Source organism: Nomascus leucogenys, chromosome 5 (assembly GCF_006542625.1).
Source record: "Nomascus leucogenys isolate Asia chromosome 5, Asia_NLE_v1, whole genome shotgun sequence".
In the NCBI taxonomy this organism is placed as follows: Eukaryota; Metazoa; Chordata; class Mammalia; order Primates; family Hylobatidae; genus Nomascus; species Nomascus leucogenys.
Genome location: NC_044385.1, coordinates 59405402 through 59418092, shown reverse-complemented (window position 1 = coordinate 59418092; position 12691 = coordinate 59405402). Strand labels below are relative to the sequence as shown.

The window sequence follows — 12691 nt, the reverse complement described above, 5'->3', positions numbered from 1 at the left end:
GCACCGAGGGTTAGGACTTCAGCATCTCTTTTGGGAGACACAGTTCAACCATAACTAGCTGCCCTCTGATTCCCAAAGTTGATTTCCTTCTCATGTGCAAAATACATTTTCGCCCCATCTCAACATTTCCAAAAGTCTTAATACTTTCCGCGTCGAGCTTTCCTGAGCCCCTCTGGTGCAGCCATCTGCCTGTCCCATAAACCCCGCCCACCATGGAGTCCAGAAGGAAGTGGGCCAGCAGCCCCAAGCCAGACACCAAAGCGCCCGAAGCCACCACCAAGGCCAAGGTACTTCTGGCAGACGATGGGAAAGCCCCCTTGACCAAGCCCTCGAAGAAGGAGGCCCCGGCCGAGAAGCAGCAGCCACTGGCAGCCCCCACCACAGTGCCTGCCAAGAAGACCCCGCCCTTCTCAACAACCACAGCAACCTGAAGCTGGCCCCCACGGGCTCCATGGTCCCCAGCAGTCCCGATGCAACCCGGGAGCCCAAGGGTCCTGGGGACGGGGGGGAGGAGGACGAGGCTGCCAGTGGGGGCCCTGGGGGCCAAGGTCCCTGGTCCTGAGAGAACTTGAGGCCCCTGCTGGGAGTGGCCTATGCCGTGGCAGCCATAGCCTTGATCCTCGGTGTGGCCTTCCTGGCCTAGAAAAAATAATATCCGGAGGCCAGGCGGTGGGCACGGAGCCACTTCCTGTAGAGACCTGAGGAAGCCAGTGCATGCAGAATTCACCCTTATCTACGTGTACAAACGGACATTCATTACACCTCTACATATGCCCCCAACACACGCACACAATGGCGAGGACGCCAGAGCCCACCCCTGCTGATCCAGGACTTCCCCAACCTCCAGGGCAGAGGGAGCCCATGCTCCGGGGTCCACAGTGCCGGATGCCGGGAGAGGGCACCGCTGAGGAACTGCGAGAAAGGAATGGACCGTGTGTGGGATCCGGCGGTGGCTGGGTAATCCTGGGCCCCCAGGGCTGGTCTCTGAGTGCAGGTGGGGTTGCCGGGATGGGTTCTGCCTGGGCCGACCCTTATGGGGACATCAAAGGGCATGGTCGTAAAAAAAAAAAAAAAAAACAACCACACCATCAGATTGCATGAGACTCACTCATCATCACAAGAACAGCATGGGGGGAACCACCCCCATAATTAAATTACCTCCACCCGGTCCCACCCTTGACACCTGGAGATTATGGGGATTGCAATTCAAGGTGAGATTTGGGTGGGGACACAGAGCCAAAGTATATTATTCAAATAAGAAATCAAAAGAGGAATTGGAAAGTTCATTGAGCTGAAAATGAAAATACCACATATCAAAATCAGGGAGCTGCGGCTAATGTATGCTTGGAGGCAAATTTACGCACTAATATCCTACATTATAACAAAAAAGAAAGGTCTCAAATCAGTGACCTGAGTTTTCACCTTCAGAAACTGGAGAGAGAAGAGCAAATTAAACACAATGTAAGCAGATAAAGAAAATAATAATAATAAAAAACAGAAATCAGTGAAAGAAAAAAGGGAAAATTATAAGAAAAATTGAAGAAAGTAAAAGCTAATCATTTTAAACAATCAGTTAAATTGTTAAACTTCTAGTCAGCTGATCAAGAAAAAAATAAAGGCCGGGCGCGGTGGCTCACGCTTGTAATCCCAGCACTTTGGGAGGCCGAGGCGGGCGGATCACTAGGTCAGGAGATCGAGACCATTCTGAAACCCCGTCTCTACTAAAAATACAAAAAATTAGCCGGGCGTGGTGGCGGGAGCCTGTAGTCCCAGCTACTCGGAGAGGCTGAGGCAGGAGAATGGCGTGAACCCGGGAGGCAGAGCTTGCAGTGAGCGGAGATCGCGCCACTGCACTCCAGCGTGGGTGACAGAGCAAGACTCCGTCTCCAAAAAAAAAAAAAGAGAAAAGTAAAAAGGCACGAATTACCAATATCAGGAACGAAAGGGTGGGTGTCACCAAATCTTCTACATTAATTATAAGGAAACAATGGACTACTATAAGCCATTTTTTTCTAATAAATTTGATAACATAGATGAAATGAACACATTATTTGGAAGCCATAAACTATCAAAGTTCACTCAAGAAGAAATAGATAACATGAGTATCTAGTAACAAAATCAAGTTTTTAATTAAAATCCTAATGACAAAGAAAACTATAGGCCCAGGTGGTATTCATGGTGAAGTCTAACAATATTTAAGGAAAAATAACAATTCTACACAAATCCTTCCAGACAATAGGAAAGGAAGAGGTCCTTTTTTTATTAGATGAAGGCAGCATTACTTTCTTACTAAATCCAACAGACGTCATAAGAAACAACAACAGAGACCAATATCCCTCATGAACAATGATGAAAATATTCTTAGCAAAATTTTAGCAAATGTAGTTTATATATATCATTCATGACAAAGTGTAGTTTATCGCAGGAAGACAAAGTTGATTTAACATTCAAAAATCAATAAATGAACTTTATCATGTTAGTGGATAAAAAGAAAAATGCATATGATCATCTCAATAGAAAAAGCACTTAGTAAAACCCAACATTGATTCATGATTAAAAGCCCTCAGAAAACCAGGGATAAAATGAAGAGCCCTCATAGGATGCAGGCCATCTACACAAAAATCTATACCTTCCTAAAATTGAGAACAAGGTAAAGATATCTACTCTCACCACTTTTATTAAACATTGTACTGGAGGTTCTATCTCATGAAATAAGGCAAGAAAAAGAAAGCAATCATCTAGATTGGAAAGAGTAACACTTTCCTTATCATTTGTGTAGACCAGCCCATGGAACCCATGAAATAAAAGCTATTAGAACTAATAAGTGAGTTAGCAAGGTGGCAGAGTTCAAGATTAATATACACAAATCAATGGTATTTTTACATATAGCAATCATAAATTGAAATTTTAAAAGTTATTTCCAATACCATTAACGATATAATTTTGCAAAAGAAGAACAAAGTTGGAAGACTTACTTATCTGATTTCAAGGCTAACTATAAAGCTATATTAAAACAGTATGGTATCGGCATACATATAGACAAATAGATCAATGAAACACAATAGAGATTCCAGAAATAGACTCACATATATATGGCCAATGGATTTCTGACGAAGTACAAAGACAATTCAATGGAGAAAGTATAGTCTTTTCAACAAATGATGCTGAATCCCCAAAAAAGTGAACTTTGATTCATACCTCACAGCATATACAAACTTTAATTCAAAGGAATCATAGACCTTAAACTATAAAATTTTTAAAAGAAAATAGAGCAGAAATCTTTGTGACCTTGGATACAAGATCAAAAGCATAATTCACAAGAGAACAAATTGATAGTATGCATTTCATCAAAATTAAAAACTTCCACTCTTCAAAATACGCTGTTAAGAGAATGAAAAGACATAGATCAAGATGTATTTTAAAATCACATATCTGTAAAGGACTTCTATGCAGAACATAAAAAACCCTCGAACCTCAATAATAAAATGCAAACATCCAATAAAAAGAGGAACAAAAGATTTGAACAGACACTTCACCAACATAAATATTGATGGCAAACAAGATCAGGAAAAGATGTTTAATATCATTATTCAATAAAGAGATGCAAATTGAAACCACAAGCTGATACCACTACACACCTGCTAGAAGGTGTAAAATTAAACAGACTGATATACCAAGTGATGGCAAGGATGTAGAGAAATTAGAAACCTCCTACGCTGCTGGTGGGAAGGCAAAAATGGCACAACCACTTTGGAAAATAGTTTGGCAGTTTATTAAATAGCTAAATACACCTACCATATGATCCAGCCATTCCACTCCTAGAGAAATAAAAGCGTATGTCTATATAAAGGTTTGTATACAAATGTTTATAACAGTTTCATTTGTAATAACCAAAAGCTGGAACCAATCCAAGTGTTCATCAACTCCTGAATGCATTAACAAATTGCCTTTACTCATAAAATTGAAGACTCTTCAGCCATAGAAAGAAATGGGGTTGTTGATACTGCCAAAAATATGGATGAATCTTAAACTACTTTTGCTGAAGGAAAGAAGCCAGAGCTCACAAAAGTATGAGGACATACACTATGCTTCCAGGTATATAAAATTATAGAAAATGCAAAGTAACCTATGATAACTGAAAGTATGTCAGTGGTTGCCTGGGGACAGGCTGAGGGTGGAGAAGAGGAGGGAAGGATTACAAAGGGCACAAGGAAAGACTAGGGTGATGGACACGTTTATTGTCTTTTTTTTTTTTTTTTTTTTTTTTTTTTTTTTGAGACGGAGTTTCCCTCTGTCACCCAGGCTAGAGTGCAGTGGCACAATCTCGGCTCACTGCAACCCCCACCTCCCGGGTTCAAGCGATTCTCCTGCCTCAGCCTCCTGAGTGGCTGGGATTACAGGAGTGTGCCACCACGCCTGGCTAATTTTTGTATTTTTGGTAGAGACGGGGTTTCACCATGTTGGCCAGGCTGGTCTCCAACTCCTGACCTAGTGATCCACCCGCCTTCACCTCCCAAAGTGCTGGGATTACAGGCGTGAGCCACCGTGCCTGGCTGATATGTTTATTATCATAACTGTAGTGATGGTTTCACAAGCATAAACACATCAAATGCATCAAATTTTGTACTTTCAATATGTGCGGTTTATTGTATGTCAATCATCCTTCAATAACACTGTTTAAAAAAGAAATATTAAAATTAAATTGTAAATTATCAAAGTAAAAGATAAACACTAAAAGCACTTTTAAAAAGGCATAACTATAAAGGGACTCTGATTAGATTAAGAGCAAACTTCACAACTGCAGCAATCACGACCACACACAGTGGAACAGTATATTCCAAGTGCTGATGAAAATAATCATCAACATGGAATCTACCCTGCTGAACAGTGTTCAAGAGATAGTATAAAATGAATGCTTTTAAAAATTATTTATTTTTAGGGCGGAGCTGCCAAGGGAGGAGGAAGATGGCGGCGGGGGCGAGGTGAGGTGTTGGCAATGGAAAGGGGTTCGGGCTCAGGGGGCGGGGGGACACGGAGCGATGCCCGCGCGGGCCGTAGGGGCGGATAAAAAGCCGTAGCGCCATGGCTCACGCCGGTAATCCCAGCACTTGGGAGGCCGAGGCAGGCGGATCACGAGGTCAGGAGATCGAGACCATCCTGGCTAACACGGTGAAACCCCGTCTCTACTAAAAATTCAAAAAATTAGCCTGGCGTGGTGGCGGGCGCCTGTAGTCCCAGCTGCTTGGGAGGCTGAGGCAGGAGAATGGCGTGAACCTGGGAGGCAGAGCTTGCAGTGAGCCGAGATGGTGCCACTGCACTCCAGCCTGGGCGACAGAGTGAGACTCCTTCTCAAAAAAAAAAAATTAAATATTGGATTAGGAAGTCAAAGAGCAAACCAAACAAGCATAAAAGGTCAATAAGTTGTAATCTTAAAAGTAAAGGTCAAAAACTCATTATAAATGGAAAAAAAAGTTTTAATTTCCTTTTTTGTTTGATGGGCAGTATGCCATATTATACCCAAACTTGGTTTAAAAAATATTCCCATCAACTGTTTTTATTTAAAATAAACATTTGAGGGAAGTTACCAAGGCAGCTTTTTTTCCTCAAAAGCAACCTGTTCCTCTTTGGAATAGCACATTTTAGGGGCATGGTTAATACCTGAGATTTTTACTCAGTAAATCCTGACGGTTACCGTGTGTAAAATATCTTTAAGTAGGATTGAAGGCCTCTGTGGGGAATAAAATATTGCCAAAGTCTATAAAAATACATTTTACATGTTCTCTTTTATGACAGAGAGCAGCACTGGTTCTGTTATTTTTAAAATGAATAATTGATTTCTTGACAGGTGTTTAATATTTCTTCCCTCACTGCTGATTCTTAGATAGAAACCATTCTTTATATTTGATAGACTGTTTTCAGAAAACTCTTGTCAACAAGTGTACAATAGTTATCTAAAACTGTACATTTAGAATGGAGCAGTTTAATACTAGATCTCAGAAGTTTGAAAAATAGCAAAGAAGACTGGATTTAGAAAGCATGGTCTACAATTGCTTGTCAAATTCTGAAGCTATAAAGAATAAATGTTTCAACTTTGAATTATGAAACCCCATTTGTGATTTTTTAAATATACTTGAAATAAAAATGATTAAACTAAATTTTGGTCCAGTGACATTACTTTGCACTGCATAGTCCATTACACATTCTAATACTTTTTGTTTTAATTTATTACTGAGAGTTTTCTGTGAAGCTACAGCATATCTAATCAGAGAATTTCTGATTTGTTTCCTTATGCTGTGATTATGTTATATTAAGGCATTTGTAGTGCAGCTTAAGACTGAATTTATGCTTTTTGTAAACATGATAGGTGTAAATGTCTTATAAACATTCTGGAGTATGTATAGCTTTAATGAATGAAATTTAATGGACCTGATTAAAATGAAGGGATTTAATCTTTGTTAAAGTGAAGTTAGTCAAATAAATTACCTAGTGGAATATAGCCCAAGACACTAAAGGTTTAATATTTGCATTTTTGTGCTTTTATTTTCTCCTTCCATTCATAATTATATACTTGAAAGTACATCTGTAGCCTATGACTTGAGTCTCTTGAAGTTCTAGGAAGAGGCAAACTACAAACTACTAGGATTCTGATTTCAGATATAGGCATTCCAGAACCTTCTGTTTATGAGTTCACCTGCTAGTACAATCTCCACAACTTGAATGGCATTGGTTGTTCTATAATTCCTGCCAAAATCATCACAAGTTGTGCATCATCAAGGCTCCCTTTGCACTCCCAAGAAGAACTGGTAATTTTAAATAAAAGTGTATGTCTTTATTTGTATTGGAAAATATTGTCTTTAAGTTGTTTCTTGTTGACACTCCCCACAATGGAAAAGTTACCAAATTAAACCTGTTTTATGGATGGCAGCTTGGAGCATAGCAAGAAGTTGGAGGATTTTAATTCCATTCCCAGTTCTCATTGTGTTTTGTTTCTTAAAACCATAATAATTAATTACTGTTATAAAGTTTAAAAGGTGGTTTTAATGTGAATAGCAAATTCTGGTATATTGTGACTAACACTTAAGAATGCCTGTCTTTGAGAGGAAGGTGTTATAATATTAATGAACAGTGCCAAATACATTGTGCATATCTACAGTTTAATCTTTGAATGTATGTTACTGGATTAGCTCCCTCCTCTTCTGTGTGATGGTACCATGCATAGAGTCAATCAAATCCTTGTGATATTTTGTATGAACTTTGACAACATGTAAATAATGTGTAAAGCAAGTTTTTATGATTAAGGAATCAAATTTATTGAATTTTATTATTGAAAGTTGAAACTTAACATGTATGAACAAAAAACAATAAAAGAATATACTCTTTTCATTGACTATAAAAAGACATTTATTTTTAAAAATTCACACATAATACCGTACGTATTTATGGGATACATAGTGATGTTTCTATACATACAATGTATAGTCATCAGATCAAGGATATTAGCATATCTGTAATCTGAAATATTGATCATTTTTTGTGTTGGGAGAATTCAATATCCTCTTTTAGCTATTTGAAAATATATATTCTTGACTATAGTCATCCTACAGTGCTATAAAACATTAGAACTTATTCCGCCTAACTGTAATTTTGTGTCCTTTAACAAATCTCTCCCTATATCCCCCTTCCCTTTCCACCCTCTAATAACCTGGGTTCTACTCTTTACTTCTATGAGATCACCTACTTTAGCTTCTACATATGAGTGAGAACATGTTTAACTTCCTGTCCCTGGCTCATTTCACTTAACACCATGTCCTCCAGGCTCATCCATGTTTCCGTGGAGGATAAGACTTCATTCTTTTTTACTGCTGAATAGTATTCCACTGTGTCTGTGTGTGTGTGTGTGTGTGTGTGTGTGTGTAAAATCATATTTTCTTTAGCCATTCATCTGTTGATGGAGACTTGAGTTGACTCCATAGCTTGGCTATTGTGAATAGTGCTGCAATGGACAGGGAGTGTGGACAACTCTTGGGTGTACTGATTTTCTTTGCTTTAGTTCTTTACCCAGTAGTGGGACTGCTAGATCATATGCTAGTTCTATTTTTGTTTTTTTGAGGAAACTCTATACTGTTTTCTGTAGTGGCTGCACTAGATTACATTCCCACCAATAGTGTATAAGAATTCCCTTTTCTCCACCTCCTCACCAGCATTTGTTATTTTTTTGTATTTTTGACAATAGCCATTCTAACTGATGTGAGATGATACCTCACTGTGGTTTTGCTTTGCATTTATCTGATGATTAGTGATATTGAACTTTTTCCATATATTTGTTAGTCATTTGCACATCCTTCAGAGAACTATCTGTTTGAATCATTTGCCCATTTTAAATTTTTTTTTTTTTTTTGCTGTTGAGATGTTTGAATTCCTTGTATATTCTAGACATGAATCCCTTGTTGGATGAATAGTTTGCAAGTATCTCTCACTCTGTGCAAAAGTCAACTCAAAATGGATCAAAGACTTAAATATAAAACCCGAAACTATAAGAACTACTAGAAGGAAACACAGGGAAAATGCTTTACGACATTGGTCTTGGAAAAGATTTTATGAATAAGACCTTAAAGCACAGGCAACAAAAGCAAAAATAAACAAATGGGATTACATAAAACTAAAAAGCTTCAGCATACCAAAGGAAACAATCAATATAGTGAAAAGAGAACTGACAGAATGGATGAAATGAAGACATTCAGAACCAAAGCATCCTGAGAGAGTGTCCCACTGAAGACCTACACACAACACCCCACTAAGAGGTACACTTTGACCAAAAGTTAATTGAAACTGGGAAGATTGAACAAGATACATGAAGCTTGGGTGAGCAAAGAAAATGCAAGATAATACAGGTAAATCTAAAGGAGCACTGAGTGTGTAAAATAATAATAATAATGATAACTAATAATGCAGGTAAAAAAATACTACTGAACTAAAACCTTATAGAAGATAAACACTAACTTACAATTTAAGGAGAACAACAACCTCTTAACCTAAGAATACAAGAGAAGTTCCTTATCCTGATAAAGAGGATTAAATCATATAGAAAGTATTATCTTTCCTTGTAAAATTCAGTGCTGCCCTAAAATCAGCTCCATTTTTATGCCTCATTGTGCTAGAGACCCTAGAAGCACATTGTGGGAAAAAAAGAAATCCGTTATAGTGTCTAAGAAGTAAAAAAAAACTAAGCTATTATGTGCAGAATATTTTTGAAGAGGAAATTCAAGATAATCTAGAGACAGCTATTAGAATTAACTAGGTAGTTCAATGAATTGCAGGATATAAATTCAGCAAAAAAATTACTAGCAAAAATTAGATAAGTATATAAGATTCCATTAACAGTGAAAAATCCCACAAGGTTCCTAGAGATACATGTAATAATAATGTGCAAGACATTTCTAATAGGAGGAAGTGGGTAAACTTTGTTGGAAGGCATGAAAGAAGACCTAAGTGAATGGAGAAATATGCCATATTCATGAATGGAGAGACTCAATAATGATGAAAACTATCATTACATTGATCTAAAGATAAAATGTATTTCCAAAATCTTTTCCCAAAATGTGTTTTTCATGCTGATTTACAAAATTAACATAGAAGAGCAATGAGCCAAAAATAGCCAAGACATACCTAAATATAAAGATGAGAGAGAGAACGGATATCACAACTTATTTTATAGAGCTACAAGTCTTAAGAGAGTGTGATATGGTTCAGGGATGGGTAAATAAAATAATGAAACTGAGGCTACAGCTAGAAAAAGAACCATGAATACATGTGAACTTGGTATATGATGGGGCCATTACCCCTCAATGGGGAAGGTGTGCATTACTTGGCACGTGGTGCTGGAGCAACAGAAAACAAATTCATCAAGAAAAAATAAATCACAGATAGGTCAACACCTACATGTGAGAATGCAAAGCTGTAAAAGATAACATGAGTTTATACCAATATCACAAAACAGGAGGAACAGTTTGAAGTATCAGACACATTAAAATTTAAAATTCTGTTCAGAAAAAGGCACCATCGATAAAGCAAAAAAATTTACAAGCCTCAGTCTGAGAGGATATATTTGCAATCCACGTAACCAATAAAGCATCACTATCCAGATACATAAATAGTTCTGAAAATCAGTAAGAAAAAGGCAAGCGACCCAATGGAAAAATGGGCAAATGATAAGAAACAATAAATATCAGGAGAAAACAATGGGCAATAAATACATGAAAAGAGGCTGAACTTCACTGCTAACACTGAGAAACAAATTAAAACAACTACATGCCATTTTTCACCCATTAGAGTGTAAAAAATTAAGAAGCTTGATACTACTGAGTGTTGCCATGAATCCGTGGAAATGGAAACTCTGTTGCTGGAAGGCGTGTAAATTGGTATAACCCCTTTGGGCAGCAAAGCAGCAATACTTAATAATAATGGTAATGATAGTGCTAATGGTTAATACTTATTGAACATTTATAAAGTGCCAGGCATTGTTAAAAGCTGGCATGGAAAGCTGATGACACACATTCCCAGAAGCCAGGGGCTCTTTCTGCAGTGGCCTGGCCCAAGGACCCCTGCACATGGCACCAACAGACACAAGCAAGGGTGCTCGTGGTATGGTGGGAAAGCAGAACTCGTTTGCAAGTTCCTGAATGGGGAAGGATCACTAATCTGTGCCTCATTGGCATGACAGAATATTCTACTCTAGTTAACAGAACCACACTGAGTTGATGTCCATCAATGTGGATAAATTTCAAAAACTTGATGCTGAGTGAAAAAAAGCAAGTTTCAAGAATCTTTACAACATTTTGCCATTTATGCCATCTTTAAGGCACATAAAATATTGTTGGTGGATGCAAGCATGTGATAGAAAAGTACGAACTTGTAGGTGGGAAATACGGACACCAGCCCTCCTCCATAGCGAGCCGACAGCTGGCTGGGGAGCTGCTGGGGCCCTCCATCCGTCCATCTGTCCATCCATCCACAGGAGCCAGGCCATCTCCAAGGAGGGAACACCGGCTAAGGGAAGCAAGAGCCAGCCTTGAGGAGCTGGAACCTGGAGGAAGATTATTCAAGGAATTCAAGGACTTATGACATTTGAAATCTATTAATGTCATTTGTTATGATTCATTATACATTAAAAAGTCAGGAACCAGCAGATGCTGGAATGATGTGGAGAAATAGGAATGCTTTTACATTGTTGGTGGGAGTCTAAATTAATTCAACCATTATGGAAGACAGTGTGGCGATTCCCCAAGAATCTAGAACCAGAAATACCATTTGACCCAGCACTCCCATTACCGCATATCCAAAGGACTCTAAATCATTCTACTATAAAGACACATGCACACGTATGTTTATCACGGCACTGTTCACAATAGCAAAGCCTTGGAACCAACCCAAATGCCCATTAATGATAGACTGGATAAAGAAAATGTGGCACATATATACCATGGAATACTATGCAGCCATAAAAAAGGATGAGTTCATGTCCTTTGGAGGGACATGGATGAAGCTGGAAACCATCATTGTGAGCAAACTAACACAAGAAAAGAAAACCAAACACCACATGTTCTCACTCATAAGTGGGAGTTGAACAATGAGAACACATGGACACTGGGAGGGGAACATTACATACGGGGGCCTGTTGGTGGGTGGGGGCCTAGGGGAGGGATAGCATTAGGAGAAATACCTAATGTAGATGATGGGTTGATGGGTGCAGCAAACCACCATGGTACATGTATACCTATGTAACAAACCTGCATATTTTGCACATGTATCCCAGAACTTAAAGTGTAATAAAATTTTTTTTTATTAAAAAGAAACCACAGGCTCAACTTAACATGCAGCCAAGACAACACTTGTTAAAATCCTACCTCCATGCAGCATGAGAATTCCTCCGGAGGTGGGAACAGAGAAAACTTCATGCTTGGTAAAGCACCTGAGGCACCCATTACAATCTGGGATGAAATGAGAACATCAATACTCACGCTGTATCCCACATGGGAGGCCAAGTCGACGCAAGATGATTTTTAAGAGATATAAGAGCCAGGCATGGTAGCTGACACCTGTAATCCCAGCACTTTGTGAGGCTGAGGTAGGAGGCTCACTTGAGCCCAGGAGATCAAGACCAGCCTAACCAACAAAGCAAGACCAAGACCCCTTCTCTACAAAAAAAATAAGAAAATTAGCCTGGCGTGGCGGTGCACACCTGTGGTTCCAGCTACACTAGAAGCTGAAGGGGGAGGTTCACTTGAGCCCCGAGTTTGAGGCTGCAGTGAGCCACATTAGCACCACCACACTACAGCCTGGGCGACAGAGCAGGAGCCTGTCTCCAAAAAATAAAATAAAATAAAAAGTATAAATACTGCAAAGAGGCAAAAACTGCTGTGGTTTACTGACAATATGATCATATCTAGCAAATCCAAGAAAAAAAAAAACAGTAAAACATTACTAATAAGGGAATTCAGTAATATAGTCAGAGATGAGACCAACATATAAAAATCCATATCTTTCTTTATACACAAGAAATAACCATTTGAAGGAAGCTGTCCCATTTACAATAGCTAGAAAAACTGTAAAATACCAGGGGGCAGAGGTTGGAAGTAACAAAAATGCACACAAAACCTGTGAGAGGAAAACTGAAACTTTATTGGCAGACACA

At 38.9% G+C, this 12691-nt stretch overlaps 1 long non-coding RNA gene and 1 pseudogene across 1 annotated transcript; both read left to right on the top strand.

Annotated features, from left to right (window-relative positions):
• Positions 1-212: 212 nt before the first annotated feature.
• LOC100579413 lies at positions 213-652 on the top strand (annotated as a pseudogene).
• Positions 653-6734: 6082 nt separating this feature from the next.
• On the top strand, positions 6735-12401 carry LOC105739762. The gene is made up of 2 exons (XR_001115719.2): positions 6735-6821; positions 11914-12401. It is a non-coding gene; the product is annotated as an uncharacterized LOC105739762 (long non-coding RNA).
• Positions 12402-12691: the final 290 nt, after the last annotated feature.